Below are 27937 nucleotides of genomic sequence, written 5' to 3'. Positions count from 1 at the left end.
AACCAGGACAGCCCCGCAGCATCCAGAGCCTTGAGGAACTCTGGGCGAATCTCGTCCACCCCCGGGGCCCGGCCACCGAGGAGCTTTTTGACCACCTCAGCGACCTCCACCCCCGAGATAGGCGAGTCCACCCCCAAGTCCCCACACTCTGCTTCCATATCGGAAGGCGTGTCGGTGGGATTGAGGAGGTCTTCGAAGTACTCCCCCCACCGACCCAAAACGTCCCGAGCTGAGGTCAGCAGCGCACCATCCCCACCATAAATAGTGTCGATGCTGCACCGCTTTCCCGCCCGGAGCCGCCGGATGGCGGACCAGAATCTCTTCGAAGCCGTCCGGAAGTCGTTCTCCATGGCCTCACCAAACTCCTCCCACACCCGAGTTTTTGCCTCAGCGACCGCCAAAGCCGCATTCCGCTTGGCCTGCCGGTAGCCGTCAGCTGCGTCTGGAGTCCCACAGGCCAGAAAGGCCCGATAAGACTCCTTCTTCAGCTTGACGGCATCCCTTACCACCGGTGTCCACCAGCGGGTTCGGGGATTACCGCCGCGACAGGCACCGACCACCTTGCGGCCGCAGCTCCGGTCAGCCGCCTCCACAATGGAGGCACGGAACATGGCCCATTCGGACTCAATGTCCCCCGCCTCCCCCGGGATATGGGAGAAGTTCTGCCGGAGGTAGGAGTTGAAACTCTCCCTGACAGGGGATTCCGCCAGACGTTCCCAGCAGACCCTCACTATACGCTTGGGCCTGCCAGGCCTGGCCGGCTTCCTCCCCCACCAGCGGAGCCAACCCACCACCAGGTAGTGATCGGTTGACAGCTCCGCCCCTCTCTTCACCCGAGTGTCCAAAACATGCGGCCGCAAGTCCGACGACACGACTACAAAGTCGATCATCGAACTGCGGCCTAGGGTGTCCTGGTGCCAAGTGCACATATGGACACCCTTATGCTTGAACATGGTGTTCATTATGGACAGTCCGTGACGAGCACAGAAGTCCAATAACAAAACACCGCTCGGGTTCAGATCGGGGGGGCCGTTCCTCCCAATCACGCCCCTCCAGGTCTCACTGTCGCTGCCCACGTGAGCATTGAAGTCCCCCAGCAGAACAAGGGAGTCCCCAGGAGGAGCGCTCTCCAACACCCCTTCCAAGGACTCCAAAAAGGGTGGGTATTCCGAACTGCTGTTTGGCGCATAAGCGCAAACAACAGTCAGGACCCGTCCCCCCACCCGAAGGCGGAGGGAGGCTACCCTCTCGTCCACTGCGGTAAACCCCAACGTACAGGCGCCCAGCCTGGGGGCAATAAGTATGCCCACGCCCGCTCGGCGCCTCTCCCCGCGGGCAACTCCAGAGTGGAAAAGGGTCCAACCCCCCTCAAGGAGACTGGTTCCAGAGCCCAAGCCGTGCGTCGAGGTGAGTCCGACTATATCTAGCCGGAACTTCACAACCTCGCGCACCAGCTCAGGCTCTTTCCCCATCAGAGAGGTGACATTCCATGTCCCTAGAGCCAGCTTCTGCAGCCGAGGATCGGACCGCCAAGGTCCCCGCCTTTGGCCGCCGCCCAGATCACCTCGCACCCGACCCCTATGGCCCCTCCCATGGGTGGTGAGCCCATTGGAGGGGGGACCCACGTGCCTTGTTCGGGCTGCGCCCGACCAGGCCCCATGGGTGTAGGCCTGGCCGCCTGTAACATTATTAGCTATAAAAGGGATGTCAGAGAGGCAGAGTCTCTCAGAAGTAAAGATGGGCAGAGGCTCTCCAATCTGTGCAGGAGTGCATAAAAAGATTGCGGAATGCTTTAAAGACAATGTTCCTCAACGTCAAATTGCAAAGGCTTTGCAAATCTCTATAGTGCATAACATCATAAAAAGATTCAGAGAAACTGGAGATATCCCTGTGCGTAAGAGACAAGGCCGAAGACCTTTATTGGATGCCTCTGGTCTTCGGCCCTCAGACGACTCTGCATCACTCATCGGCATGATTGCGTCAATGATATTACTAAATGGGCCCAGGAATACTTCCAGAAACCACTGTCGGTAAACACAATCCGCCGTGCCATCTGTATATGCCAACTAAAGCTCTATCATGCAAAAAGGAAGCCATATTTGAACATGGTCCTGAAGCTGCATTGTGTCCTGTGGGCCAAGACTTATTTGAAAGTGGGAAAGTGTTCTATGGTCAGACCAATTCAACTTTGACATTCTTGTTGGTAATCACGGACACCGTGTCCTCCAGGCTAAAGAGGAGGGAGACCTTCCAGTGCGTTATCAGCGTTCAGTTCAAAAGCCAACACCTCATGGTATGGGGGATGCATAAGTACATACGGTATGGGCAGCTTGCATGTTTTGGAAGGAACTATGAATGCTGAAACGTAGGCATGTAATGATGAATCGCGAATCGGTTAAAAATCAGTGTAAATGTATGACGATTTAAACCGGCTGATGTGGAAAACGATTCGTTATTTTAGGAGTACTTCACAGTACTTTAACAGAAAAACTGGCGTAATATTACATGTGATTTCACAATCAACCGTCAGTTCGACGTCAGATGTCACTGCGTATTTGCATCGACGTTGTATGTCAGTTTTTGGTTTTGATCGAACGCGAGACGGCGAGCGAATTCAAAATTGAGGACGTGCCACCTGGCGGCGCGGTGACGCTGTGGTTAGTGCTGCTGCCTCACAGTAAGAAGGTTCTGGCTTCAGTCCCAGGTCCGTTCTGTGTGGTGTTTGCACGCTCTCCTCGTTTTCACCAGGGGCTCTGGTTTCCGGTCCAAAAGTGTGCAGGGTAGGTTGATTGGTGAGTCTAATTTGGCCCTGTAGTTATGTGACTGTGTGCTCCTACGCGACTCCAGCGGGGATTAAGCAGTTTCAGAAAATGGATGGATGGACGCACCCCTCGATCTTAAATCGGTGGTGTGGCAGCATTTTAGCTTTCCGATAAATCACAAACGAAAACGGCAAGAAAATCACAAACAAGACAAAAACATTACATTGTGTGCAAACATTATAAAAGACTGATAACATACACAAATAGCACAATGAACATGCTTCACCATGTCCACTGGCACCACAGTGAGCTCAATTCAATAAGGTAATATTCCTCCTCCACATTCACAGGTGACTACAAAAGCTCTGCATAAGAATATCTGAAGGGACAAGTGACATAACCGTGATTAGCAGAGTCAGATGGTGCAGGTTAATGGTGACCAATTGGGTGGGCAGAGCAGAAGCTTGGGCATTGCGCACCCCTGCCCACTTCTATATCCGGCCGTGCAACAGACGGAGCCAATGAGCATTTGCTATCATTACATTCCCCCTGAACAACAACGTTCTTTCCCAGGTACTTCTGGGAACTGTGGTCCTGAACTGTTGATTGGTTTAGATCTTTGGCTTAATACAGAGTCTGTTTTGCTTGGGACATTGGACTGTTCTATTTTTGGCTTCTTTTTTCGTACACAAGGATGAGTTAATGTAAAATATTTTGCAATGGGTAAAAATATTAATCACGTTTTGGTACATCATTTCTTGTCAGGATAGTTGAGATATCAATTTCACAAAAGCAGGAATGTAGCTGGCGTCCATGGAGCGGAGCTATCAGTATTGGGACAGGCTCCGGAATGTCCTGCAGGATAAACCGCATGTCCACATAGCGGGATCAGCGCCATATCAGCTGCCTCGCGTATGTTTCCAGGGAACCCGTTTATCATTTCTGAACCGACCAAATAAGGTTTGATGACATCACCATGGTACCAGACGACCCTGTTTTGGTGCAATCTGACCACCTTTAATTGATCAGTAGCCCTGGAAAGCTCAGACTACATTGTATACTGGTATTATGACAGAGAAAGCCTGCTTAGAAATTGTGGACTAAGGGGTGGAGGCAAAAGGAGGGGAATGTTGCTTGGTTCGCAAAGGAGAGCCATTCAATCCAGCATTCAGCCCTAGATTAATGAAAAATGACGAAAAGAAAGACAAGAAAGAAATATAAAAGGCATCCTGAATAATGTATCACTGGCTTCTAATGCCTAGTGTTTAATACTTGCCTAAATCCCTCAACTTCTCGTAAAAACTTCAACAATTTCGCAGTCGAGTAATCTTCAGATTTAATAACCTTAAGCTTCCCCAGCTCCATAAATCTGACGTTCCGGTGCCCCCCCCCCACCCCCCCCCACCCAGCTCCTTCCCCCGTTCGAAACGTCTGCATTTTATCTCCCTAATAACACAAAGCCTCGTTTGCAGCCTCGGCAGGGGAGATAACGGAAATTCCTGCCCATATTTTAATAGCTTGCCTCCGCTATCTCTTGGTCCCAACTCTTCGGAACCGCTGGCATTCACCTTGGAAGCAGCGCTTACAGGAGGTTCCCCGAGAAACCCATGACCTGTGTATGTGCTGGTGCACCATGGGAATGCTGATGTTCGAGCTGCTCCTTCCCAGCACTGGCCTATTTACCTGGTGAGCGAGGAAGGACACGCTCAGGCAGCCCGTGCACCGCGCTTCGGAATGTATTTCCGAAGAGATTTAAATTTAGAAAACGCGCCCGTTAAGCCAAGCTGTTTTCTTTGTTTTGAAACAGATATAGTGCTAACTGTACCACCTATTTATACATGGCAGCTGATTGCTGTGCATGCTGTTTCAAAAGGCAAAACCTTTTTTAAAATGTGAGGTATTATAACGTCATGCTAGGCTGGATATGTTCCCTGTTGAAACTGTAAGAAGAAAGAAAAAAAAAAGTCAGGCAAGCTAACTTCCTCTAAGAAGAAGATTTTTTACTTTGGATTTAGAAATAATATAATTCAAAACATCGAAATAGCTGCTTTTTCAGTTTTGTCACGGTACATACTTGTCAATTCTCTCCTGCAAAAACACTCAACTCCACAGAGTTAATTTTTAATGTGCAATGTGTGGTTCATCAGCTGTGACCGCAAGCTGAAGCTAAATTCAGTTGTGATGCTTCCTAATATGCATCCTCTTTGTTTCACTCAGTCTAAAATTAGTTCGAAGAACGAAAACACATAGCGGCAATTTTAAAATTCATTTAAGACCCCAGTGAGGCGTCCATTTGCTTTTCACAAGTTGCTTCCTGGAATTCCCATTGGGATTACGGACTCCTCTGGAAATAAAAGGAAAAACCACAACAGTGTCACATCGGGGAGCAACCTGTCATAGTCTGATAGGATAGATGCCAACTATAGACAGTTTGGCTCCACTCAACATGGTGGCACCCCTCTGAGTTTAAGGCGATACACTGAAGTCTGTGATGCAAGTCTGAATTTCTTGTCTAGTATGTTGTGCAGAGCGTGTTTTATAGGCAATGAAGGTCATTCTTTACTCACAGCTCACTATGCTGACTCCAGCAACAGTGAGAGGAGTAAACAAACATCCCAAAAATACCCCACTGTATGCCTAAGTAGATGGATTTACATCTTTAGGATCCAGAGTGCATTTATTTATTTTGATAGCGTGAAATGTCTTAGTCAGTTCCACAAGAGTGTCGTTCATTTCGTGTTAGATCAACTTTATGAAAAAGGAGGAGAATGAGGGAAAAGGGAAGAAGTTAAGCGGGGGCTACAGCACCTCGGGGACGCCTTCCAAAAAGCCCAAATCTATAGTGCTTGTTCTGTGCTTTATTTCTGTACAGGCAAGAACGGGAGGCTGCGGTATAAAGCTGTGAGAACAGGGCAGCTGGGATGGGATTAAACACTGGTGTTCTGCGGGCCTCATCTTCCATCCAAATAAACTGCAGTCCTTCCGGGAAAGCCTGCAGTTTGGCTGCCGCCTTTTCAGCACAGGGCGGAGAGGATTTACTTCTAAGTCATTCTGCTTTACGTAATAGTTTCCCATATGCTGCGTTCTGGAGGGGCACTGGTGGAAAGACGAGCGCGATAGAGGCGGATTCCCTAAACTGATACGACGTGCTTCATGTCGGGTATGGTAGAGGGTCTGGTTCTTACATACAGCGCTACACTATTCTGACAGTTTGCCAAGATGTGAAATTTCAACCATGTTTGTATGTCACTGAGATCCTGAAGAACCATGATATTGAGTAGCTCATCTCAAAAACATGGAGGCCCTCTGTAACAACACTTGAATACATAGGACTTTTCCTGAAAGAAGAGCCATTGAATTCCAAGCGCTCTTAATTTTTACTGGTGACAGTGAACAGATAATTGAATTGTATTGAAGAGAGAATTGTATAATTATTTAGAATAAACATCAGAGTCCCCCCCCCCCCCAAAAATAAAAGTCAAAGATCCATCCTCATGGAGACCTTTGTGAAGGAAACTCTCCAAAAGCCCATGCTTACTATCCACGGGAGTCCAGCAGAGCCACAACTGCACTCTTTACCCATAATCCCCAGAGTTATCAAGGTTTCATGAACTACACATTCATTCATCTGGCAGCCAAAGAAGGCTGTGTCATGTTAAAAGTGTGGTTTTACCATGCTCATGCAACAAAATACTCACTTTTATACACGGGGTTCTGTGATTTTTTTTTTTTTTTGTTAAACAAAATTGGTTGATTGCCTTTTCAACAGTTTCCTCTTCTTCATTCTGCCTGATGTAGGCACTTGTCATTTTGTTTCAGGAGGGGATCTAAATTGTGTCCTTTGCCCGAATCCTGATTGTTCTTTGATTGTTCCTCGGCCAGTCAAATGAAGCCCGCCATTATCACGTTCCCGTCAAAGGCCAAGAAAGAACAGTCTACCCAACCTAAAGACCTATCTGATGTAATCGCTCTTCTGCAGATGTCTTCGAAAGGCATTTGCACTTGCAGAAAAAGTACAATTTAGCTTCCATTTTAAAAGCTGAGAAACGATATTTAAATTTCATCTTTAAACCCATGAATTTGAAGACAATGTAAGCAAACTCCTTGCTCACCAAGCCAATTGGTTGCCTGGAGGCTGATATTGCAAATTAAAACATTGGCAGACATTACAACCACAAACCATAAAGAAATTAATTAAATCTAGATTTTTCGGTGGCTTCATGCACCCCTAAAAGTAACGCTAACCCCAATGAGATTAATGTCTTTTCCTCACTTTGTAGAAGTTCTTCATCTCAAGCCTGGATGGCTCGTTAATGACCAGGAAGCCATTACATGTATACAGAGTAATATTCCCCAGTAGGGAGGGCGTTGCAATTTGAAGTTGTTCTCCAAACAGTTTTTACCAGAGCAATATTGCCTTGGAAATATCATCGCTCCAATCCCACCGGAGGTGATGGTGACCCGGGGAACTCCGAAGCTCATGTTTTAGTCATGCAAAACGTTAAATCCTTACAAACATATGAGTACTTCTCTGAAATATGCAACAAAGCTACTGTATATATCCTGGCCCTAAACTTTTTGTTGTGTAGCCCAAATACTCAAGCTTTCTGGGAGAAGTGAATAATATAGCGCAATATTCAAGGTGAGATAACCTCCTATAAGGTGGCCGACGGAGATGGTGTCAGCTGAAACTGCATGTGTTCCTTGGTTACATCCTGCCTAGATTTGATGTTGTAAGTTTTTGCGAAAGGGTCATTCCAATCAGGCATATCAGTTACTACCTCAGCACCATTCAAGGACCTCATGTACAGTTACACACACAGTACTGTCATATAAAGCTGAACGATGATACTGTTTTGCATCAGCTGTCTTCATACAGATGCTCCCGCAGGACCCTGAGGTCAGCTGGGTGAATGCCTACCTGTGTGCCTGGACTCATTACCTCTCACAGCAGTTTTTCCAGCCTTGTCCATGTGCAATACTGCTGCAATACTGTAACCAGGCTCACTTTATTTGATATGCTTATCACAGATACTGGCCTATGTAAGTTTCCTAAAGATTCATTCAGCACACTGTTTATTTATTATTATTACAACTATTACTATTGTATATCATTATTGTTTTTATTCCTCTTTAACCGAATTTGATTTAATAAGCCCCATAATGTAAAATTAATGATATTTTGATTTAATTAATACTGATTACATAAACTTTGCCTTGTGTCAGAAAACCTGCATGCGGTGGTCCAGGCAATATGCCACAGGTAATGCTGGCTGGTGGAAGATTTTGAAGCAGTGGTTCTCCTCCAGACAATCAAGTATGTCTACACTTCATAAAAAAAGGTTATTCAATTCGTGTGAAATTCTTCTGCCGACAAATTTTATGATTGCAGACCATTAAAAATGTAGGACGTGTGTGTCTCTGACAACCTTTTCGGTGACCTTTTACATTCTTTGATTTGCACAGCCCATCACTATTCATTACATATTCAAATCACCGCTGAAAAACTGAAACATCAGCAATCGCAGCCCTTCCTTGGCTCGGAGCTGCCAAGGGGTTGGCAACCCGAAGACATGGGAAAGTTTCTAGGGGAGGAATCCAACTCATCCCTCACTAGGAATCCTGAAAATAACAAATTATCAGGCATTGAGACGACCAGATGCACAGTCATGCACAGACCTTGAAACACCCTGTCTCACATTTTCAGCTGATGAGACCATAGACTCTCCATAGGTCTCCTTCTGTTTCCTAAGGATTTGCTGTGTGATGGTAGGAAGACCATTTCAGAAAACATTTTGTTTTATAAACCTGGAATGAATCGTGTAAACTGAAGAAACCATCATACTGAGCTGATTTCGTAAGCTTCTAGGCGAGCCAACAGGCAACTCATTCATGCCTCTTGGTGTCCTGGCTGGATACATCAAATAAATGCGCACTTTAAAGAAGGAGTCCCTCTGGATGGAGATGAAGACCAAAAACACTACGATTAACCCTCTCCCCCAAAATGTCATTCTGCTTCCCTCTCCATATAAGCATGTTTACATTTACTTCTGATACTGTGCTATATTGTGTCTTCTGAAAGAGTAGATATGTTGTTCAGATCTCTGATTATGCTTCCAGTGAACATGGTGCATTATCTCTAGGAATCCAGCACAAACCGTTATATTAACAAAACAGCATGAGAAACCAACCCACTTTACTAAACTAACAAAATTATTTGTTAAATAGAGGAACAGACAGTGAATAATGAGCTGATTTCAAATTGTAAACAAGCGTTTGTGATAAAGCGTAGCATAAGTTGTATGGAAATGCTTGTTGAAGCAGGAGAGAATATGTCTTTGTACTGCATTGATAGAATTCCCTGTTTATGCCAGCCAGGGATTTTGAGTCATTCTGTTTATCATTTTAAATGCATTTTTCATACACATGTCATCAAAAAAGGGAAAACATTAGCTGAATTGTTTGTGTTGACATGGGTTGAACTTCGCCTGTTTTGTGAAGTGGAATCGTAGAGTGAGTTGTGGCAGACAAGCCGCTATCTGGACGACGTGCATTGCTGTGGATGTGCTTTCCCCTTGGTGCACGTGTTTTTTCGCCTTGCCATATGAGTGTCTGTGTTTACACCAGGAAAACCTAAAGATAAGGGACGGTGTGCGGGGACACTGTGTTCTCTGAACTACAGAGCTATTGGAAATGTCACTTGCTGTCGACACCGTCTGCTCCTGCAACATAAATAAGGGAAATCAGTAAAAATACACTGCAACATGGCTCTTTCGTACTATACCTTTTCTATGCTCAATTATCTTGATTTTTTTTGGAAATGTAAGAAAAGGCCATTTTACTACAAAGTCACAGAATGCAGCCTTCCATCAGATGTGCATCTTCCATAATTTCCTTATTTTGTATTTATTGCTTGATAAACATGCCATCAATGAACACGCAAAGGTTTTCTGACTATATTATTACCATGATTATTGGCGTAATCCAATGTTGTTTACCATCTTTTAGCCCGGTTAAGCTTCTAACTGAGAAACACACCTCTGTCTGCCGCCGGTAATCCCACAAAATCCCACAGGAAGATTCATCGTCATCAGAGATTTTAAAAGGTCGCTGGGATACTTTTTCTGTGATAGATGAATCAGATTTGAGGACAGAAACATCTTAGGCCGGGACTGAAACCATTATCTGCACTCAGCATAATGAAATAAGTCTGTAATTCCTGAGGGGCCAGGTTACTAAAAGACCTAATTTGACAGAGCAAGTATAACTATAAAAAAGTGTTTATATAATCATCAGAGGATTTAGCTGAAAACGTAAATGCCTGGAATAAAGCAGTTTTACTGCAAGCCGGGTTGTGAGGGCAAATGAAAGATATATTCAGCTGTTAGAAGTCTGGATGCACTGAAATATCTCCAGCTGACTCTTAATACCCATGTTTTTAAGGTAAGGCTCTTAAAAAGGTAAGCAATTTATTTGTCTGGTTTTAAAAAAACTAGATGAATCTTGTGCAACCTTTTTCTGCAGCACTATTTTCCCTTTGGCTGCCTGCACAGGAAAGGCCTTATTAGGGAGACATGAAATGTTATTTGATAATGCAGTGAAGCCTAAAACAGTAGCTCCGTGTTTTAAGGGGCAGCTTTAGTCCTTCATCTTCCGGAATAATTACCTCCGTCACGGAGGCCCCTGGTGTACTTCAAGGTGAAAGTCATGAAACACCTGCCGTTTAAACGCTCCAGACACGTAGGTGGCGCCATTACGCTCCACACAGCAGCGTGAGCTTCTGCGGAAGCCAGGCGGGATGGTGAAGAGAGCCGCATGATGCAGGGCTGGGGTGAAAGAACGGAGACGTCCTTTGGCGCTGGAAGTGGAGACTGAGGCAGGGAGACGAGGACAAAGGACACAGAAGGGGGGTGTCAGGTAATGGAAACTGCATCTGAGGATGGGGGGGAGCATCAAGATCTGATCATTAACTGAGGATGAGAGGATGACACTATAGAGCAAGAAATTACACAAGGACTGTAACTGGGAAGAAGGTGAAGTGAGAACATGAGCTCGTCAGTTGCTCCCCCACCCCAGGCTGCTCACACCCATTATGTTTAACAGCAGTACCTACCCCCTACAAACTAAGCTTTTAGAAACCAAAGATTAGCTCCCATTTCTCACCAGCAGACGCGCTCAGCTGACCGACACATCATCGAGAATTACTATCTATTAGTATCTATTCTTTGCTCGGGCTGCTTTGTAAGCAGCCATACATTAGCTCAGCAGGCCTTCGTAAGGCGTATTAATGAATCCTCCCATGGCTTTGGGCTGAGTTAGGTTCCTAGGAACGATAAATTATGCAAAGGTCATGAACCAGCAGCATTGTGGACCCTCTGTCTGGACCAGAAAGGGTTAATGGCACCCTCCCCGGGCGTATTTGGCCCCTCGCTCCCGAGCCAGTGCCTCAGCTAAGAGTAATACAGCATAGCGCTCGTTTCCACTCACATTTATGTTAATGCAAGCGGGGAGAAAACCGATTGTCCTTAAGGAATAGCAGAATGAAATGCGCTGTAAATGCCAGCAAGTGACAGATTGGAGGGGCTGTGCGGATGCACAGGGGAGGGGGGCAGGGCTATCTCTGTGCAGACCTACTCTGCATCTCCACCCCTTAACCCCCTACCCTGCTCAGCTACCTGTAAGAGGGCATAAGCCCAGATTTTACTGCTAAATGGTGGGTGACCCAGTCCAGTCTGGGAGCTTAGAGGGACATTCAGTAATATTTCATTTTAAATTCGAAAGAGGATGAAAACAGACCAACAAGAAAGACAAAGAACAGACTGGAGATGTTTGATTGCCCGGTTCCTGAATACCACCCTCATCCCTGGCTGTGACATATAAACGTCCCTTTTAAGGATGGATTCTTTGACCAGTTGCTTTGATCAGAGCCAGGGGAATGAAAGTTAAAGGGGGCTGCTGTTAACGGGACTCTTAGCTGCTGCCAAGAAGGACGTTAGCCAGTCAATATTATGATTTATTGATATGAAGAGCAAGAAATTGATCCATGTAAATTGCAGTATATTTTATAAATGATCTCCTTTAAAGAACAAGAAGAAGTCTGCAGAATGTTAAGTTGGAAAGAATCATTTGGAAAGAATATCTAAATTATACATATCAAGGCTTTTGAAGAAAATACACTAAATTATATTCATAATGGGCTTTTTCAAAACTTGACTTTAGTTTGGTACATTGTTGAGGCAAACAATCAGCTTTGTTTATGTTTTGCTTCACCAGTCATATGCTGCTAGAACCCGATCATGAGTATCTTGTCCTCTTCCATGTATTGCTGCTACTTAACAGCTTCGAATCAGCTGGAGCAGTTAATGATTCCAATGCCGTCGACCCCCCATCCTGGGTCGTTCCCTGCCTTGTGCCCATAGGCTCTGGACTCCTCACGACTCTGAACAGGACAAGCAGTTACAGAAAATGGATGGATGGATGATTACAACAGCAATCTAGCGCATTAAAATGTATCGACTTGTTTCTTGATTCATTGCAGCTCTTGATTAGACCTTCCTTCCTTGTAGAGGTGAAAATGTAACATACACTGTTTGGCCAAGGTGAGGCGCTCTCCTCCGTGCGTGGGACCAGGTCGCTGTCCTCTGTCATCTCACGTACTGCCATGAGTACTTTGGCATCTGACCAGCATGATTTTGTTTCTGTAGAGGACTGTAAGTACACTGCAGTTAGCATAATTAACACCAATTCATGGGTGAAAAATCGCACGTTGAGCATGTACATGTACATATTATTTTATCTTAGTAAATACCCAAGGAGCGAGAGGCCTGGTGAGGGTTAGGGTTAAGCAGCTGAACAGCCCCTATACTGAGATACTCTGAATCCAGATTCAGTCAAATACAGTGTGTAATTACTTGGTGATTTTAAGGTTTAACTTCTAAACTGCTTTGTCTGTTATATGTCCAAATGAAATGTTTCCCAATCCAGCTCCCCTACTGGGAGCTGGTAGGGAGCAAAACCATGGACTGTCTGTGGGTGCCCGAGGGCCAGGTTGGGAAACACTGGTTTAATGTATACTGTCATTTTGTCTGACTTATTCTGTTAGTCTTAAAAGCAGCTTTTTTCGCAGTAAATTTTGCCTGTCTCAGAAAGCACTGCGGTATCCCGTAACACGGATGTCACATCTGAGCGTGTGCTGTGAAGAGGGTCAGAGCTCGAGTGGCATCGTGGTCTTGCCGGAGCCACTCTTCCGGCCATCACTCTGACAGCATGCTCAGCCCTGGCTGCGCACAAAGCGCTGAGGAAGCTGCCAAAGAGGCCGATGGCTGACCCTTTACTGTGAAGAGCGCCCTGGGAGGCCTGGGTTTCTGCGGAGCGCTAGAAATAGGAAGATATAGGTGGAAGCTGGATAGACTCGCAATGATTTTCCACTGCCAATGGAAAAAACCGAGAAGGAACGTGATTGGCTAGGCAACGTTAGCCAGCATTAATGTGCTCACTGATTCGTTGTCAAACATGATTAATTCGCTGGGAATTAATAGATGGCTGTGCTTCTTTACAACAACTTATGCAGAGACATGTTTTATCTTATAACCTGAATGCTTTTTACCTATCAATTTAATTTTACTTTCATATTGCCTTGGGCCAGAATATTAAGATGATCATTTTTCTTATGCATTGAGTAGAGTGAATTTTAGGTTCTGGTTGATCCAGCTTTTGCTTTATTTCAATGTGGCAATCAAACACTGGTCTGGTTTTCATTTCCTGTCATGTGATCAAACAGCTGCACACCTTCTCCTGCAGCACAGAGGAGTCAGCGGCTGGTCATACTTGTTAGCTTAGTGCTCACTTGTGTAATTCTGGCTATGAGGTTTTCTCAGGGTGGCTGTGTGTGCAGTTTATATGTTCTTCTGTTCTTGGTGCTAGATTCCATCAGGTACTCTGTTGTCCTCCAGTAGCCCAAAAGCATCTCAGATTTGCCCTCAGTGTGTGTGTCTGCCCTGCAATGGACTGGCATCAAATGCTGGGTGATCTCTTTGTTGTATCCTGGGTTTCCTGTCACACTCCAGGGTGACTGTGACCCGGTACTGTGTAAGTGGTGTACAACTGGGGGGTCGTGACCCTAAAGTGGGTTGCGGAAACATTTTCATGGGGTCACATTGTGTGGCTAAAAAAAAAATTTAGAAATTTTTTTGTAATATCAGACTTTTGTGGTTGCAAATGGTGCGCAATGTCATCCTGGAAGTCATTTTTATTGTTTACTACTACACTCCCATTTTTGGGGAACAAACAAACAAACAAATAAGCAAGAAAGCAAGCAAACATGTGGGTCCTGTGGCTAAATAGGCTGAGAACCACTTATTTAGAAGATTTAAGGATGCATCCCATGGAAATCTTAAAAACAATCTTGGTGTTTAAACTGCCAATAACCTCAAAGTTGCTATTGTAAACTTGTTCATATGAGAAATTTAATTCCTGAAAGCAGTTGTGCTATTTCTGGATTGTAGTCTGATGTTGCTGTGTATGAATTGATTGAATGTAAGTCTTTATAAATTTGATCAGTTAATAGTCTGCCGATGTGTTGATTTGGTAGTTTGTAGTCACATGCTGCAACATGTAGTTTCCTGCAGTCTGGGATAACATTAATCTGTCTGTTACAGGCCACTGAAGGAGATGAGATTTTGGGACAGAAAGTATAAATCCACCGTTAGTCACTTGTCCTACTCTTCATTGCCTGTAAATCCTTAGAAATTCAGATGCTTTCTTGCAGTCGCAGTGTTCATGTTCCCCCAAATGTCTAGCTGGATATACAGAAGGTAATAATTATTCGCAATTAATGACCTGCACCCAACCCATGGTGCCAACTGCCATTGTGAAAACAATGAAAAAATTATGGAACAAACAATGAATGTTGAAAATGGGGTAATTTATGAAAACATTAACTGTAGTTCTATTTACACACAGGGGTGGTGTGGTATTTCGGTGGGTGGCATGATTGTCTCACACCTCCAGGCTTGGGCTCCGATCCCGCCTCTCCTGTGTGTGTGTGCAGTTTTCATGTTCAGGTGCATTTCTGTCCCTAAGTCGGCTACATTGTGCGATTGTGTGTGTAAGCGTGTGTCTTGAGATAGACTGCCATGTAATCCAGGGTGTCTCTTGCCCTGGGCTCTTTGGAATAGGTTTGTGGCCCTTCTACCAAATAAACAGTCATGGAAGATAGATGGAAGTCCGTGTGCAATACACAAGTATGTCACATTTTCTAGTCATAAATCAAGGAATCTCCACCTTTTATTCCAGATTAAGCCCCCTTTTGGTTTTAATTGTGATGACCTCATTCCATAATACAGCAAATCATATAATATTTTCACTGCAATCTCCACAATGCAACTTTGGAGCCCTTCACTGATTTCTTTAGATAAATCATATGCATATTTCTTTGTAAAATTCTACATGTCTGTGGAAGATCTGGGCATTATTTCTGCTCTAGTGTGGAGTAGCAGAAGACTCAATTTTCCAAAGTGACAGTTTGAAGTTGTCTTCAACATGGAATTTGTTCTAGTATTTAGTTTTCAATGTTGAAAAACCTGGCTTCACTCAGATATGTATCAGTTGGTGCAGTTGTACTCGAAAGTTTTGACTGAAGAACTGAGGCTTCAAAACCCAAGGTGGGTGGGATTGTTCTGCATTGTCAATCATTGCCTGGCTAAATCCAACGGGAGCCAGTGGGAAGTATGTTAAAGCAGCTGGTGATTGATAGCACACAATAATCTTGGACGCAGTGGGCTTGAAGCCTCATTTCTCCCACCTCTCCTTGCATGCAACAGTGAAATGTCACAGGTACTCAATGATCTGGTCCTCTATTTCCACAGACATACTAGTTGAACCCATTGCAATGGTGAACTGATCAAGAATTCATACAGATGATTTGTAACCTTCATGAGAATGATTCAAGGCCAGTTACATCATCATGACGTTGACATATGTAAGGAAGGCAGCTCTTCCATTGCACTCCTGGGTACTTTGCTGGAAGCTTGTTGACATGACATCTAGAGCCTTGATTAGCAAAATATCCTGAGTTTCAGAAACCGAGGAATTTTCTACAGCTACAGGTAGGGTATTTGAATACCCCTTCAGTGTGCTCAGCACATTTAAATGCTCAGAAATGTCAAAGGAGGTGAACTGACCGTAAGGGATAAGAGAGATGGTTAGTAATATTGGATTTAAAAAGTCTTTCACCTGCTCACTCCACTGGATGAGATGGTGTACGACTCTTCATAAAGAAAGCCAGCTGCTGATTGTCAGATTCCATTTCCTGACACGAGGCCAAAGATGAGCACATATTATGAGGCTGTGATTTGATGAGGCTCACAATCTACCCTGCACGCTGCCCCACACGCCACACAGCACACAGCCCTGCTGTCTGACAGGCATCTCCTTGGACGCCTCGCACTCTGAAACACTTAGTCTGCATATATTCCTTTAGATCCATACTTTCTTCAGGGATGAAACTGCCCAACAAATCAAATATCGCTCTAGCAGCTGTATTTCGTTGTAAACATCCATCCATTTTCTGTACCCACTTGTCCTGCCAGGGCAAAGCAGGGGACAACCCAGAATGGGGTACCAGCCCATCACAGGGCACACTCACACATGTACAACTATGGGCAGCTTGGTAACTCCAATTCACCTCCGCATGTTTTTGGGATGGAGGGGAACCAAAGTACCCAGAGGGAACCCTAGGAGAACATGCAAAACTCCACACACAGAGACTGGAACCCTGGTCCCAGAGGTGGGAGGCAACAGCGCTAAGCACTGTACCACCATGTTGTAAACATCCATCCATCCATCCATCCATTTTCCAAACCGCTTATCCTACTGGGTCCGGAGCCTATCCCGGAAGCAATGGGCACGAGGCAGGGAACAACCCAGGATGGGGGGCCAGCCCATCGCAGAGCACACTCACACACCATTCACACACACATGCACACCTACGGGCAATTTAGCAACTCCAATTAGCCTCAGCATGTTTTTGGACTGTGGGGGGAAACCGGAGTACCCGGAGGAAACCCAGAGTTGTGTGGCACAGTGCTAACCACTGCACCACCATGTTGTAAACATCAAAAATATAAATGACTTTTTTCAAGAATAATCTCTGTATGTCATCAATTGCACATAAATAACCTCACTTGTCTCACCATCAACGTGCCCTCCTCACACAGTAATTCAACAAACCAGCTTTTCTTTAAAACCTTTTGCTTTTTAGTGCAATTTCTGCCTGTTTGAAGGTGCGATCTCAAAGGTCACTCATTCTGACTCTGTTCTGACCTTTTTCTTATAATATTACAGAGAAAGACAACTTTAAAATGTTATTTTGTCAGCTCACCTATATCATTGCCTAACTACGTATCAAGTAGCAGTTATTGCTGATTATTTTTCATTTATTGTTCTTTGGATACACTGTTGTTCCTAAGTCCATCCATTGCAGAGGAATTAGAGAACACTGTGTTTTAAGGGAAATTCTCCATTATGTCCCCTTTTTACAAAGAAATACTGCCTATCATTCAAAACTGACTTTACCTGGTAAATCATGGTAAAGCATGTTTGTATGAACTATGAATGTGTCATTGACATAATTTTGCGATTATTATGATTATCGAACAAAACCTTCAACCTCTTTCAGAAATAATATCTGTTGGTATTCGTCCCAACAGTATTTTTCTATAGGCTTAATTCTCAGTTTTATCTGTCTTTCCAGACAGTACAAGGTGCAGTAGAGGAATTAACCTACTGTCTTGTTCTGCAGAACATCGTGCTCCAATCTAAGTCAGACTCGGTGCTCAAAACACAACACCTGTCCTTCAATGTTTTTACTTCTGATTTGCATTATACAGAACTCTGTCGTATTAGGCAATGTACATAATAAAACTGCACAGTAATAATGGTGGCTCAAAATTTCGTTACTCTGAAAACATAAATTTTTTTGGTTTTCATAATAGTGGAATATTACCTCTTGAACTGGGTTACAAAAATGCTGAAAGCTGTGACAGCAGGCTTGCATTGTGAAAAATATTACAGTGCTAATTTAGGCAGTTGCATTTGCAGTCTATTTGATTCTGCTGAATCTCAGGATTTAGAAGGTTAAATAGATTGAATGATGACCTTGTTGTTCAGCATGGTCATAAAAGTATTACTAACAACTCTGGGCAGAGTGTGAACCTGCCAGGGTGCTTGTTTAAAAGGTTACCGTGGATTTACCACCTGATCCTTGAAATCATTGGTAGGATGTGAATTTCACGTTGATGATTAGATGGTGAGATTAGGCCAGCCTTTGTGAGGGAATTTTCCCAAAATGTCATTATGAGATGTCCTTGGCAGCAGGAAAGAAGCTTCTGCCCACTCCTGTAAGGAGCAGAGCTGTCCGATTCCCTGTCATGCTGCAAGAGGCCTCCTGGATCTTGGCGGGTGCAGTGAGAGGGGTGCCTGGGGCGGAGTACTCATCATTTTAATGGGGCTGGGTGCAGCTTACTCTTCAAAGTCCGGTGCTCAGCTTGCGGGACCCTGTGATACCCCCAGGGCCGGTGTGCTGGCATCCAGTGTGATCTGAGTCTGACTTTGAGGTGACTTTCTTAGTGGTGAATCAGAGGTCTGACTTACGTAAAACACGAGGAACTCCACTTTTACGTCATATAGCTCTTTTAGCACTGTATGTGTGGTATACCAGTATTTCTCCAACCAGTCCTCAGGGACCCCCCCATACAGTGCACATTTTTGACTCCATCGCAATTCCCTGGGAGCTGGGAGAGAGCAAAAATATGAACTGTCTGGGGGTCCCCAAGGATTGATAAACACTGGGACATACGTAAGGGAAATTCTAGAATTTTCTAAGGGACGGGCATACGTGGGGCCATAGAGGAGCCAACATTAACATTATCCAATGATATGTTTCGAACTGGTGAGTGACAGGAGAGGGGGCTGTCCCAGGGTTCAATCAGCATTCAGCTGGGCTCAGTGCCCCTGTTTCCCCGCCCCTGTATGTGCTCTTTGATACACAGTGCTGCAATTTAACTGATAAATGCCTCTGTGGACATCAGAATGCAGGATAAAACACAGGGGAAAAGTGAAAGGGCCGTGCTTCTGTTGAAAAATTGCAGCAGGTGCCTTGTTGTCAAAACACAATAACACATTTCCAAACGCACGCCTCCCTCATATTCTCAGGGAGGAAGAGGGCAAAGCGTTTAGCTGGTTGCCATGTGAAAGTCGGAGTTAATGTTTTATTTATATTCACACATAAAGACACATGCAGTCAGATACAATATATAACATATACAAGTGAATTGCCATGTTGTGCATTATATAATTTAATATACATTCACCTGTCATTAATTGAATAACTTATAGTCACAAATTTAATTCTAACTGAAAAGTCACACAGGAAAAAAAACAGCATAAATTTTAATCCAAATGAAGCTAATTAACCAAATGTTATCTGGAAAACACCAAAGCCCTTCGGAATTCTGACAGAGTGAACTGGTCTGTGTTAGACAGCAGGAAACATGGATAGATTTTAATACATTTTTGATGAATTGTCCACCTCAGCAGTCGGACTTTCTCACAAACTGGAATGTATGTCATTGTCTTATTTTATGGATTGTGTAATATTTAAAATCATATGAGTGGAAGGAGGAGGTGATATTATCACAGGAAGACTATGGGAATGTGTTCAGAATGCAGCAAGCATGGGAGGCCTCTCACTACCATTGATTGTTGAAGGTTGGTTGTGTTTAAACGTCTGTAGTTTAAACATTATTACATTTGGCAAACCATTTTATACGTTTTTGAGAAGGTAGTGTCATCTAATCGGTGGGGGGGCTAGGGCCTTGCTCAAGGGTCCGACGGTGATATCATTCTGCTGTCCATGGTGGCTTTACAAACAAACCCACTGAGTCACCTCCTCTCCAAATGTTATTGTGACTGATCACTGATTTTTGTTCCTGAGAGGTGCAGATATATCTATTTAACTGGACAATGTTGGCTAGTTTATATTTAGCTTATTCAGTAACTGTTTTTATGCAAAGCCATGTAAAGGAGAGAAATCAGGGTCAGTCAGTCTCGGGGTTAAGGGTCTTGCTCAGGGGCCTAACGGTGACATTACTCTGGCAGGAGCCCTGGGATTTGAACTGGTAACCATCCAGTTACAGGCAAAGCATCCTGACCTGCTTGCCACACTCTCTAGTATTGGGCATGGTTGTCTTTTTTTAAGCATCTGCATATTGTTTATTAATTAACTAAAACATGTAAACCATGTAAAACTTCCCTGTCTGGTTATACTGAAGAGTGTCAGCAATGAAGTGGTTTGATACATATTTAATGCGTCTTTGGATCTTTGATTCCTGTTTTCTTGTGACAGTAATAAATAAATGTCTTTGGTAAATCTGCCTGCAGTGGCCTAGGTGAGGTGCAACCAAACGAGATGAATTCCTTTTTTCTTGTTCACATGCAAGGCACTTGGAAAATATGCATTTTATCAGCGGTGTATCGGTTTAATCTAAAAGAAGAATTGCATTTGAAAAGGTCATTGGATTGTGTCCTACAGCATATACTATTAAAAAGTAAGTTCTGAAATGCCTGCTGAATTCACATTGGTAAAAATGGGACCATAATGGCAGTTTTAACTCATAAAATGTTTTGTTGGTATTATTTTTCTAATAGTAGCATTTTAAGTTAAAGATATACATAACTGCATTATACATACATATGCTCACAAATTCTCACAAATTGATGCAATCAGTGTTAATGACATTAAGCACCATGCATCACTGGAAATAGGATATTCTGTGCCTTGCAGCTACAAAAATTCTTACAATTAAAAAAAAATTAAAAATCGCCTGTTATAATGTAACTATAAGTGAATCCATCAAGTCCATCGAAACACACACCCCTCCTTCCCATTGGTCCACAGCCAGTGACCAGGCATTGGTGTGTGAAGCATGGGAGGGGCTAAGAAAGGCATGGAGCAGCCTTGGTGTAGCAGGCGACAGATGTTTGGCCCTACATGTGACACAGGCACCATCACGCAGTCATCGCTTCTTGCATGGAACATTTGGCACCTTTGTTGTCTTCATTATTCATCGCATGACACTTTTAACAGCAAGGACAGTCAGGGGACGCGGGCAGGACAAAATCCCGAGAAGGGGACACACAGCACAGGCGACCAGAAACGCCGCTCTGCTGTTTCATCACCTCTTAAACTGTATTCCTCACCCTTTGCAGTTTCTCTATAATTGACTGAAATAAACAATCAGCCTTTTAAACAAGCTGACAACAGACGCGGTCTTTTTGCTTGAAATCCTATATAATCTGTAATAGAAACTAATAATGTTTCTATTAAATTTACTCCCTTGTTGTATGGGTAGTTACGAAAAACGCAAATGGACTTTATTGGAAGGTACACTTATTTGTACTCACCAGTACAACCCTATTACCCCGAGATATTGCCCAGCCTCAACTTTAAATTCTCCTTCACAATTCTGTCTGTCCCATAATTTTCTAGAATATTCCCTCCCATTTCCATTTAGATTTTCTCACTCTGGCTGAAAATTAGCAATTTTCCTCACATTTCATGCAGCAAAACTCATAAGGAATGAATAGTCTTTGTATAGTTACTTTCGTGGTACATGATATTTTCATGACATGAAGCAGTGTAACAAACTGAGTAGTTAATGTCAGGGGTGGAGGGAAAAATAGACACGATCATTAAAAAACTGACATAATCATGCAGACCTAAATATTTTATGCAGAAGTCCATTGCTATGAATTCTGTTGGCACTGGTTATATACATTTATTTCTCTTTTATTTCCTTTGCGAAATGTAATGTTTTCCAGAGGAAATGGACTTAGTTCACCTGACTGCACAGGAGACACTGTGTATGTGTGATTACTTCTGAAAAGGTCCTTGTGAGCGATTAATGAAGGAAGCTGGAGAATGGAACAACGAAGAGAAAGAATAAATGTTACCCACTGATGCTGTCCCCCAGGACTGCTGAGCTCTCCGACAGGCATTAGATCTATGGAGATCGCTCCTGCAAGTCGTGTGATAGTTACATTCTCCTGAGCTGGGATAAGACATGGAATAAAAACGTCATTCAAATTGAACTCCCCCTGAAGACCTGAGATGCACGTCCTGCAAATTTACATTCTCATTCCCTGTTGGCTCCCTTGTTTGCTGATTTTGTGAGCTCGGTTGAACTTCTCAGTGATCTAACAGTAGATGTTTCTACGTCAGACGTACCCGTTGTGTGTTCTACCATAACATTCCTACAGCAGTGGATGCTCTGGTTTTGATAGCATCCATTTCTGCCAAAATCCTGCGGGACAGAGGTGTTTCACATCATGATCACTGAATATTTGGTCTAAGGGTAGAACAACCGCAGAACATTAGGTGTTCACTTACCAAGGTGTTCACTTGGCAGGTCTTTTCTTACAGATGAGACATGTGTATCCCTAGATACAGGTATTCACCTGAATTTTGCATGTACTTCTTTGTGTTTGTGTGAGAGACATGTGGTGCTTTTCCACTACCATACAAGAACCATGCTGTACCCGAGCTGCACACCGAAGATACACTAGTTACAGCATGGTTACAGCTCGCTTTGATTTTCCACTGCAGAAGGGTCGGCTCAGTAAAGGTGTTGCTGGGTTTAGAGAGTGATAGTTATTTACTGTTCACACAGTGTACGTCATGATTTGCTAATGTGCTCACTTCCGTAAGCATGTCTGTTAGAATCGCTGTGTTATGTTAGCATGAAACACTAGCGGAATTAGCATTAGCGTACATTACTAATAAGTTCCATTCAGCTGATCTATAGTACTTTTTAAGTAGGAGGTTGGAAATTTTCAAGTTATCGGGATTGCAGCTTGTTTGCCATATGGTCCAGTTTGATACTACCGATAGTTAATAATACAGACGCTCCTCTACTTATGGATGATACTTTCCGAACGGCCATTCATGACTTGAAATGTTCGTAAGTTGTTATTCAACATCATTTACGCAAATACAAAGACCTAGTATGCTGGGAGTACGCACGCTACACTGCTGCACGGCGGGAGTAGCAGCCAGAAGTCATACTAGGTGGAATTGACACGCAGAAAAAAAAAATTGATGTTGCAGACAGGAAACGGGAGCCCAACAAACACAATTTGGACTTACAGTCCTCTTCATTCGTATGTCTGAAAGTTCGTAAGTTGAAAATTCATAAGTAGAGGAGCGTCTGTATATAGAATACGTCCCTTTTTTTCCTTTAGATAATCCATGCATATTAAGGCAGGTCACCAGTATCTCAGTGAATTTTGACCAATCAGATGGCGGTGATGCAAACACCTCGCTTTTGTCGCGCTGTCTGATGAGCTGTTAAGCAGGACCATGTCAGCGCGCTTATGGCTTGCATAATTTATGATGGAAAACCGTCTCTTCTCAGTATGGCTCGGTTCTTTGTGCAGTGGAAAAGTGCAAGTGTACGAAGGTAATCTTCATTTCAGAGCAGGATTGTGGGTATAGCTTATGCCCGCATCCTCAATGATATGCCTGCTCACAAATACAGTACACGCATAATGACCGAGTAGCCAGTTAATAGCTTACGATACACGCATGAGTTGCTTGAGGGATGAACGGAGAGAGACACCCCCCAAACGTCCTTGATTGTCGCTCTTCAAAATGTAGACAGAAATATGGCCGCTCACAGTCCGTCCTCCATTTCTTCTCTAACAACTACAGTTCATCCTCTGATTAATAGACCAGAAAGAAGAAAAACTCCATCTTAATTAAAAAAAGAAAATCTATTATCTGCTCTTCTGGATAATTTGTTCTGACTGTGAAAGCTATTAAGGGTACAGGGGTGTTAGGTTGAAAATGTGGTTACCTACAACGATAGCCTGCATTTTAATTAGCCGCCGTTTTAACAGGCAGGGGAAATGGTGCCTTTTTGTGGTTGTTATTTCAAAACGTTCCTTCTCAGATCTACCGGAATACCTACATGAGGGAAGGCTGAATTAACATAGAGCTGTTTCATTTGACTGAGATTACTAGGTAATGAGAAAGGATTTTAAGTTAGAAGTTTTTTAATTCTTTTTTTAAATTTTTTTTGAGAAAGCGGTGTATTGTGGAGTTGTGCGTAATGAAGACAATTTGCAGGGGAACAGATGGTGGGTGTTGATGTTCCTGTTGACAGGTAGCATGTTGTCAGCGCTTGGTGTTGTTATCATACAGAGAACAGCAGCTTTGAGTCTTAATTGGGACCCAGAAGGATTTCGCTTCAGAGCTGGGTGTTGAGGAAGAGCGGGGCGCACAGACAGGGGAGCAGCCAGCGCTGGGGAGTATCGAAGAGGAAGGCCCATCAAAAAGGCACCAGCTGGCCCAGGCTCTTCCTGAAAAGAGGAAAGGTCTAGGAAGTTGGGATCCAACTGCCGTGAGAGAGGGAGAGGAGCGCAGAGAGGAGCCAAGGATTTGTTTTTAGACGGTGCTGGTTAAAACCACTTTATTTATTTGTTTATTTGCTGTTGGGTTCATGGTGTGACCAGAGCTAGTACTGCCAATGCTACACAAAACTTTCCAGTGAATGTAAAAATTGTTCACTCTTCCTGTTCCATACAAATACTTCCAAGTGAGTTGGAATCTCTTCCTAGGAGACTTTACTTAGTCTTCTCCCCGTTCCTTGGCTGTTTCAGTGGTCTATGTGGATGTATGTGTACCCCACTCAATGGACTGCGGAATGCATAAGTGCGGGCATAACCATTTTTTTTTAAATATGACTACAATTCAAGCTTTTATTAATAAAAAATTTATTTAGTTTACATTTTTAATAATTAAAAAAACTGTTGTATCGGTTGAATTAGTTAGATTATTTGTAATATTTTCTTGTTCAACATTGTGTTGTAAATGATGCCCCAAAAGTTACCTGGGTACGGGCTTGGGTGCCCCCCCCCCCCCCCCCCAAGTGCTGCAGTCCATGCCTCACACTTTATAGAACTGGGGTTTATTGCAAGCTAGTGAAATAAAAATGGTGGCTTAGATGGTGATATGATCCCATTTTTGTGTCAATGATGTTGTGATGATGCCTTTTATAACGGAAGGGCACGAAGTGGAGAGGCCCCGTCAATTTGCACAGATATCTGTGCATCTGCTACTTAGAAACTTAATGGGAACTTTTCTCCTGCTGTGACTAGATACTCGTTTAGGTACCTTTGCCCAAAGGGAACAACAGTATTTTCCCTCCAGAGCTCTGGTTCTGTGACCCTTCAATCATAATACCAGTTCCTTAACATCATCTTCTACTTCTTCACCAAGAACATACTTGAAAGCTATAGTGTACTGCAGAAATTGTGCAAAATCATCCACATAGTTTAACTGCCTGCTTTGTCCCTAGAGGTGTAATATAAACTTGGTGATATCGCTTGAGGACATTATCTGATTCTCACAAGCAGTGGGAGAAATGATTGATGGCAGACCCCCTAGACTTACACATATACGCCAAAGTACAGTTGTGAACGGGAAACTTTGTTTGCTCTTGAAAAATACCAGACTAAGGACAGAAAAAAATGTTAGTGCCAGTTTGTTTGCCATATGGTCCAGTTAGTGGTGTAATGACCTGAGAACTCGCCAGGAGTTTCTCATAATGCGTCCCCAAACCCCTATTCCTATCCCTGCCGCTGGCTAATTGCTTTGCATACATAACACTCAGGTGTAATAATGGCACACGGGCCTAATTGCGACGTGACCAATTACGTGCTCCGCTTGTGAGCCTGACGTTTGATGACAGTGGTCCTTGGGCTGGAATGGCAGTAGCCCTTGAGCCTTCCAGACCCTCTACTCCTCACGGAGAGCAAATTCTGCCTGGGAAGCTGCCGACAATACAACTGTGTGGTGAGACAGAACGGTTTCAGATATGAATTTTTAAAAAAGGATGAACTCGCACATGGCTAATTAAATTACATTTCAGTTATTACAGTACATGTGTGTTCTTTAGGATTCCTGGCCTTGTCAGTCCCCCATTTCCGGATGAGATCCTGGAGTACATAAGCACTAATCAGAGCAAAACCATATTGCCTTTAATCATATACTACTTCAGGTGTTTCTGATACTGCGCTAGCTTTACTGTACTATTTATACTGCAATAGCATTGCTGCTAACTATTAAATACTCACCATAGAGTCTCATTACTATTATGCTTTAAAAGGTATCAGTTAGTTGGAAACAGTGAATAGCGAACAGGGACAGTCATTCCTATAGGCGACATACAACGCCACCTAGGGGCCAGCTTCTTTGGGGGCGCTGACTGGCCAGCTAATTCCGCTTTGGCTCTGAGGGGGATGCCAGCGATGATGCTCACCTAGGACACCTCATCAGCTAGGACCAGTACTGTTTAGACCTTCCAGATGCTTTTTGTTTGATTGTGAGAGAGTTTTATTATAGACAAGTTGGGTCAGCTAAGGTGTACCTCAAGGCCTGGTGTTAGGTCCAGTTCGTTTTTGCATTAGTATTTATAGGAGTCACCATTTGGGAAGATGAGCTTGATTTTTACTTTTATAATACATAGATCCAGACGTAGAAGTTGATATCTGAAGATACTTTAATCTATTACCCAAAAAAATACATGAAACAAAAGATATCTCCCTGGCACACCACCCTGTGTCACACATGTTCTCATGTTTTATGTTATTCACAGCCTGACAGCTTCCTTCATTGAGCTGCAAAACCTTGGCATTATCTATAACTGTTTCTGTCACATGAGGCTCATATCATGTTTGACCAGAACTGCCTTTTCCATTCTGCCTACCATATTGTTATCAGTGTGAGGCTTATTGATTCAAAATTGCCTTCATTTTCTCAAGGAAAAAATAGTACAGTGCCCTTTTTTCTAGTTTTCTAGTTAACAATCTGTAGATCAGAGGCAGTTCTAGGGGCAAAATGGGGGGGGGGGGGGGGGGGCTGTGACAACATCCATAGCCCCCCTGTGCCTCCCTAAATACGTATGCTAAATGGGTTTAAAATAAATCTATTATTATTATTATTATTATTTACATCTATATATGTGGGCTAAAACTTTGTGTGCTGGGAATACACAACAGATACACAAGCACATTTGCACATTTTCTTGCCGGACTCTTAATTTGGGTGTACCAGGTTGTCGAGTTGCTTCAGTTGGTGAAAAGCGCAGTTATCCAATAAAAAAATAAAATAATTATCATCAAGCTTGTGGAAGAAAGACAGTCTAAACAAGAAACCACAGTGAGTTACTGTACATATTTGTAAAAATTGTGAAATGTGACTGCAAAGCCTGGCATAAATCAGTTTTTAAAATTGTCTTTTGCTTCTTAATGTTGGCAATCTAGTGTAAGTACTACCTAGAGGACAATAAGGTCAACTGCATCTGCCCCCCTAACAGATAAACTGGCCCCAGTCTGCCTCCCCCAGTTGAAATGATCTAGAACCACCACTGCTGTAATACTGTAATGTATTACCACAGCATTGCTCGTGTGCTTTTGAAATTCCATTGCCTATATGCTACTTGATGCTAGGTGATATTATAGTACATGTAATTACCTTCAAAGCAACTTGTGGTGTTGGCTCCTACTGCACCTTGATGTTATCATACAGATACTCACCTTGTTTGGAAACGTACATACAGTGGTCAGTTTATTAGATGTACCTACAAACAGGCTGATCCTCCGAACAGTGAATCACGTGGCTGAAGCTGAGTACATACAGCACACAGACAGGGTCAGGGGGCTCACTCACTGCTTGGCTCAACGTCTGAATGGATAAGATGCCCGATCAAACTGAATTGAAATGTGCCGTGAATGTTGTTGTCAGATATGGTGGTTCCAGCATCTCAGGCACCTTCCTGGGATTTTCCCACACTTTCTGGAGTTTACAGAAAAGAGTGCGATAAACAAAAACGTCCTGTCAGCCGTAGTGTGTTGGGTGAAAACTCCTTGTTAGTGAGAAAGGTCAGAGGACAGTGACTTGTTAAAGCTAACAGGAATGGCACATGCACTAAAAGAATGGCTCAGTACAACAGTGGAGCAGAGAGTGGTTTCTGCCTTCCTACCATAGAGGCACTTCTGGAGGAAGAATGTCTTGTCTGGGACTAACTAGGTATATATAATAAAATGGCCACTCAATG

Source organism: Brienomyrus brachyistius, chromosome 15 (genome assembly GCF_023856365.1).
Source record: "Brienomyrus brachyistius isolate T26 chromosome 15, BBRACH_0.4, whole genome shotgun sequence".
Taxonomy (NCBI): Eukaryota; Metazoa; Chordata; class Actinopteri; order Osteoglossiformes; family Mormyridae; genus Brienomyrus; species Brienomyrus brachyistius.
Note: the sequence above shows the minus strand (reverse complement) of the source record.